A 6,189-nucleotide genomic window follows, 5' to 3' on the forward strand; every position below is an offset into this window, starting at 1 on the left:
GATTTGAAATGGGTTTGTAATTTGCCAGTTCACTAGGATCTAGTTGTGGTATCTTAAGAGGCATAATGAGGCTGTGCCTAAACTGTTCTTTCCTCTTGCAGATGACTGGTCCTATCAGAGGCCTTCAAACTTTTACTTCCTGGGTGATGTTGTTAATATTGAGGCATCTGTGAAGGTGTACAACCATGTCCCCCTGCGTGTGTTTGTGGACCGCTGTGTGGCCACCCAAGTACCTAATGTTGAATACTCTTCCGAGATATTCCATCATTGAGAATCATGGGTAAGGTTATCACAATGCTGTAGTTGATTTTGAGTTTTCTCCCTGTAGCCACTTTGTCACTGAGAACTAGGGCAAGTCAGCGGTCATAAAGTGTTTAGGTTTGAGTTCCTCATTGTTAGTGCCTCACAAGGCCTCACTCGGTCCAGTAATGGTTCAAGAGCGGCAGAAGACTTTAGCTGGTTTTCAATAAAGGGGAAAAACTTATTCTTTTGTCTAGTTTAACCAATTTTGTTTTGAATGTTCTGTAAATGTGGGGAAACTGGTAACCTAGCTGTACTTCAGGTTCCGGAAGGAAAAGCTCTTTTCTCAGTAGGGAAATTAATGTCAACTTGACATTTTAAAGATGGACCTCCAGTGAACTCCGGTTTAGAGAACTGTTAAAGTGGGGTTCCATGTGGGAAAACTACTGTACACTACCCCATGATGCTCTAAAGAGCCGCACCAATCTGAGCTGTCAAACTCTGCAGGGAATGCTGGTTTCCTTTTAAGCACTGCAGATATTTGTTTTAAGTTTCTGCTATTAACTTAGGATGTTTGTCAACTTTAGATGAGGAATCTTGTTGTTTGCAGGTGTGTGGGTTGGTTTTATTTTTTTTCCTTTTGGGGGGGCATTAAATGTTGAACTTCTGGAACCAACTCCCCTTGAAAAGTGGGTGATTCATTGAGTTATTGGACTAAGTTCTTATTCCTAGTTAAAGTTAAGTAACATTTCGTACTAGCATCTCCAAAAAAAATTAAGACCAGGGTGGGGACTTGTTGGTACATGCATGATTTGAGTTGAATAAGAATGCTGACTGGAGCACACTCCCAGGTTTCAACCTGTAAGCATCAACTTTGGCACAATTCCCGCTTAAGTACTCTACTTTCATTTGGGCTATTTGTAGGTCTTATGCATTTTAATATGGATGGCATGCATCTACTTTAAGTTTAGTTTAATATTTAGGGTGCCAAACTTGCAGAACCTGTACTGATGTAATTGGTTGTGTCCAGTGGCAGCAGATCAGTTACAGTTCCCAAAAATCATTGGTTGCGTAACAATATACCTTAATATATGTAATTTGAGATGACCTTTTAAATTCTGTTATTCATGTAATATCTCGGGCATTTTATTTCATGTTTCGCTGTCAATATCTGAGTGTTTAGAGACCACTTTAATACCTCACAACATAACTAAATTTCCATTGAACGGTCCCAGGCTCAATAAAAGTCAGACACAACTCGTTTCAGGGTGTTTTAATTTATTTTTTTGGGTTCAAAATGGAGTTGAACAGTTGAGTCATGAGGACAAATGGACTGCCCTGGCCTCAGGCTATGAACTTGTCACTTTTTTCCTTTTTGTTGCTCACATCCTTTTTTCCCATGTTCACCTCCTTGACCATGACCGTGTCCTTGTCCATGACCTTGTCCTTTGCCTTTGCCTTTGCCTTGGCCCTTTCCACGCTTCTACAAGTAGAAGTAAAATCAGACGTGCAGTCTATCATTGGATATGTCATGAAATAAGTGCATTTAATTTTTTTCACGATTAGAGATTGTTTTTACCTTTCCACCTTCATCTCCTGAGCTCTGTGAGACAGAAAATATGACAATATGATTACCATGCAACTGAAGAACTACTAACTGTAACCATTTGTGTAGAATTGTAATTGAGTAGAAATGTACGGAGTGTTATACCTCGGAGCCAGAACCAGAATCTCCGCAATCCTGTGGTTGTTCTGCAGGAGAAATTTGGAAAAATATAAGCGTAAATAATTGTTCTGATAGCATTTAATCAAAATAATTGTGAAAGTGTAACTAAACATTTTAAACTTAATGTCTTCCGATGCCACAAATAGAAAGATGTCAGTATATCAGAAATATCACTTACTTGGATCACTCATGTTGAGATTTTCAGATATTCAACACGCCCGTAACACTAAACAATGAAAAAGACCTGTAAGCAAGATTCTCTTTGCATGCATGTTTGTTATATTTAGTTTGATGTTTCATGAGATAAAATCCTTGCGAATGAATTTTCTAAATGGACAAAGAGTGAATTTAGTCATATTTAGTGATATTTGTCACCAAACGGTCACATGAATCATGCATTTGACAAGTCTCTGTCGCAGCTAATACATGAGGAATGTCTTACCTCTTGTCTCGTCTTGCTCTCCAGTGTGGAAATGCCGTTTTCTTGCTTGTATTTATACTTTGGATCTGCCCTCAGGTGACACGTATACCTGCTCATCCGCACCCAAGGGTGGAAAAACAAGTCTGTGGGCCCACAATAAACATTAGACTAAGAACCGTGAGTTAACTGAAGAATATTTTAGACATCCACTGTATTTGCTGAATATGTGTGTCTTAAATTATCACTATGTATTTGTCTGATTCATGTATTTGATTGGCTGATGCAATGAATACTGAATAAAAAACCGTGTAAGTTCCTCTAAAATAAAAAATGACACAATCCATAAGACATTTGATCAGTGCATGTTAAAACCTGTGATTTTTTCAAAGAAAATATTCTGATTATGTAAAATGGTGTAGATGCTTTTTTTTTTTGTGGTGATAGGAATGTTATCGTCCCATTGATGCAGTCCGGATGGAGGAACGCCTAAAACATTTTGGCAGGTACACAGAAACAGACAGTTGAAGGAATCATAATTATGGCCTGTGTTTCCACTTCACTTCTCAAACCAGAAAGTCTACAAAAGTCTGTAAGATCTTGCGAGACGTCAACCCAGTTCAACCAAACAGTCTGTTTTAATGAAACATTTGAGAAGATGCATGCAAAACATCTTTTTTTTTTTTTTTTGAACTAACAAATTTAAAGTAATAATTTTTCATAATGCAATTAACTTTTTCATTAAATTCAAAGGAAAACAACAGGAAGTTAGAACTGGTCTTCATTTGCATATGAGGTAATTAAAGTCAGGAAAAGGTGTTTTACGTTTGTTATCCTTCTTATCCGATGCCCTACACCCATAAAACACATCCTCAATCATATTGAAAGAATCAGCAATTATATTAAGCATAGAAATTAAGCATCAAGCCATGAAAAAAAAATGAAAACAGAAACAGTGGCTTATATTTAGGCAGTAGAACTATTAAAGAAATAGCAGATGATGTTTGTGGATGATGTTTGCTTTGATATACTGTATATATATACAGTATATAATTATAATTAATTTTTTTGTTGTTGTTGCTTTTTTGGGTCGCTGAGTGCTTTAAATTGCTCATACATTTGCCAAATTTGTGTTTGATTTGAGTATCTGAAATACTAAGACAACAAATGTCAGTTATCTCGTGCAAAAGAGAGATCACAAATAAATGAAATAGTGATTAAATGGAGACTGGTGTGTCTCAAACTGGAAAAAAAATTGGCAATTTTGTTTCTATTTGGAAAAGAAAATGTAAAAATGAAGCAAGGTGATAAAGTTTGAGTGCTTGTAAACTGACACTATGTTGAGCTTTAGATGAACATTGAATGGTTTGTTTGTCTAATATTCTTCTGAAACATAAAGCATTGGGTGTTTGCTCTGTGTTTGTAAAGGGTGAATGAAGAGCCACATAAAGGTTTGTACAACCATCATCTCTAATTGGTTTAATAAAGGATGTTAAAAAAGCAGATATTAACCGTGGGAGAAAATATGCTTCATTATCATGAAAATAATGTCACAATTCAACAAGACAGGCTCATTTTCTTTATGCAACATGCAATTTCTTTCTTTTATTTTTATTTTTTATGTGATTTTGGGATAAATTAACATGTTCCTGACAGGTTTCAATAGATCCATCTTGTCACCGTTACTCCTGCAAGGTTCTTATTCATAATTGTGACTGTAATTAGTTAGCACATAACAATGATGTCAGCTTTTGTTTAAATAGCAGCAGAACTCCATGCCAAGAAGGTGAATGTTCTGGGCTGTTATTCTTAATGACATTATGATATTGATAATGATATTATATCTTGTTTTCTTAAAAATTAATAAAACTAAGTGAGTTTTACCTGAAAACAAGAAAAAAATTCTGCCAGTGGAGTGAGAAAAATAAGTTTGTTTTTCCTTTGAATTAAGTTGTAATTTTTCTTACCCTATTTATTTAGATATGCTTTCATGTTTTAAGCAAAAACTCACATAATAATGATACATCTTTCAAAAAACAAGAATATCTTATGTAATTTTGCTTCTCAAGTATCTTGATTTAAGAATGTTTAGATATTTGTACATTTGTACCGGAAAACAAGACAAAAATACTGAGTAAGAATATATATACAGGTATATATATATATATATTAATGCATTCATAAGTTTTAAGATATTGATATCATTAATAATCCCTTTAAATAACAAAAGTCAGTTCATCCAGGATATAACATCATTTTGGAGGGAAAACAACTGCACAAACATCAATAACCCTGCGTCCCAATGTTCATACTATCTAACCTAAATAGTATGTGAGATTAAAATAAGTGTGTCTGTAAGCATAGTATGTTGTAAAGTGTATGCCAAAAGTCTCCGGATGGTCTATTTCAGATTTTTTGAAGTGTGGATCTGTGCCCACTCTAATGGCTAATGTTGCCTACAATCCATTGCGCTTTGGCGAAGGATTCAGTTCAGATCTACAAACACGAATAAAGTGTTAAAACTACAAACATGGTAGATAATGTGCGACCGACGGTTAAGTAGAGAGTTTTAGATAAAGGGGTTTGAGTTACTAGTAATCAACATTTAACCTAGTAAAAAAAATTATTTAATGTTATCTGTTATATTTCTTCTGCAACAACGTCAACTTTTATAAACATTAACTTTTTGGCCATTAACTTTTAAATGCATCATCATTCAAAAATTATGAGCAGAGATCTCCGCATAAAGATGCACGGCTGGCATCGCACGGCTTTTTTTCTCCAGTACGGTAAGAGGTTAAATGAAATGAAATGTGGAGGATGTTAACTGTGACAAGATGATTGACAGGCAAGTTTACAGTAGTCTCAGCCTCAGCCTTTAAAATACGTCCAAGAGTTTTACACCCTGGTCTGTAATTGTGGAGACATTTCCATGCCTCTAAACATGACTCGGCACAAAACAAATTGTGATTGGTTGCTTTACCTGTCAGTCATGTGGCCTCTTGGCCAGTCTTTGGCCATTCAACGTGGTCAAGGTTCCCAGACCTTCTTCCATCAGTCTGAAGGTCTGGCTACGAGAGACTGAAGCCGTTTCTCAATATGCATTCTTGTCTGTACTTGAGTTCTTGTGGACTTGTGAAATGTCATCAGTCATTGCCCAAGTACTGTTCGAATTCGAAGATCACATTAGGGCTGTCAAAATGGCTGAAAAACTAAATTCGAATTTTTTACTTAAATATTATCAATATTCGATTTATATTCGAATTTAAAAGGCATAATTTCAGTTAGGGGGAAAAAAAGCTGTTGGCTTCTCTCCTGAGGCCACAAGAGGGCGCATCGAGGAAAATATTATGCACGTTTCTTCAAAGCATAATAAAATAACACAACTATCTTTAAAAAAAAAAGTGCATAATGTTTAAAATGATGTTTATAAACCATATATAATTAATAAAGTTGCTTGTTTATGCATTTATATATAGTTTAACACAAAGGACCGAAAACCAATCACAAAAAGTACTTTCTTCATTTAAAAACTTGAGATGCAGTGGGATGGGGAAAACCGCCATAAAGTCTCGAGACATGTTTTTTAAAAGTTGAACTTACATTAATTTTACATAGCTTTCTAAACATGCTGCTCTCTCGTGCGAGTGCAGCGTTGATAGATGTCCCTCTAGAAAATACGATGAATATGCGCTCTGTGTGAACGGCTTGGTTTCGGTTTTGACGTAAAAAACATCTTCCCCGCATTGATTGTTCTCTTTTTCTGCAATATTTTGAATGAACAACGTAGCAGCGCTGCATCTAG

At 35.6% G+C, this 6,189-nt stretch overlaps 1 long non-coding RNA gene across 1 annotated transcript; it reads right to left on the reverse strand.

Moving 5' to 3' along the window:
* Nucleotides 1-1,500: 1,500 nt before the first annotated feature.
* On the reverse strand, nucleotides 1,501-2,461 carry LOC107744731 (uncharacterized). Its single transcript, XR_001640518.1, has 5 exons — nucleotides 2,409-2,461; nucleotides 2,145-2,192; nucleotides 1,952-1,992; nucleotides 1,820-1,843; nucleotides 1,501-1,723 (listed from the first exon to the last, which is right to left on the reverse strand). It is a non-coding gene; the product is annotated as an uncharacterized LOC107744731 (long non-coding RNA).
* Between the last annotated feature and the right edge of the window lie 3,728 nt (nucleotides 2,462-6,189).

This window comes from Sinocyclocheilus rhinocerous, unplaced genomic scaffold (assembly GCF_001515625.1).
Source record: "Sinocyclocheilus rhinocerous isolate Xijiao unplaced genomic scaffold, SAMN03320098_v1.1 scaffold5276, whole genome shotgun sequence".
NCBI classification, from domain to species: domain Eukaryota; kingdom Metazoa; phylum Chordata; class Actinopteri; order Cypriniformes; family Cyprinidae; genus Sinocyclocheilus; species Sinocyclocheilus rhinocerous.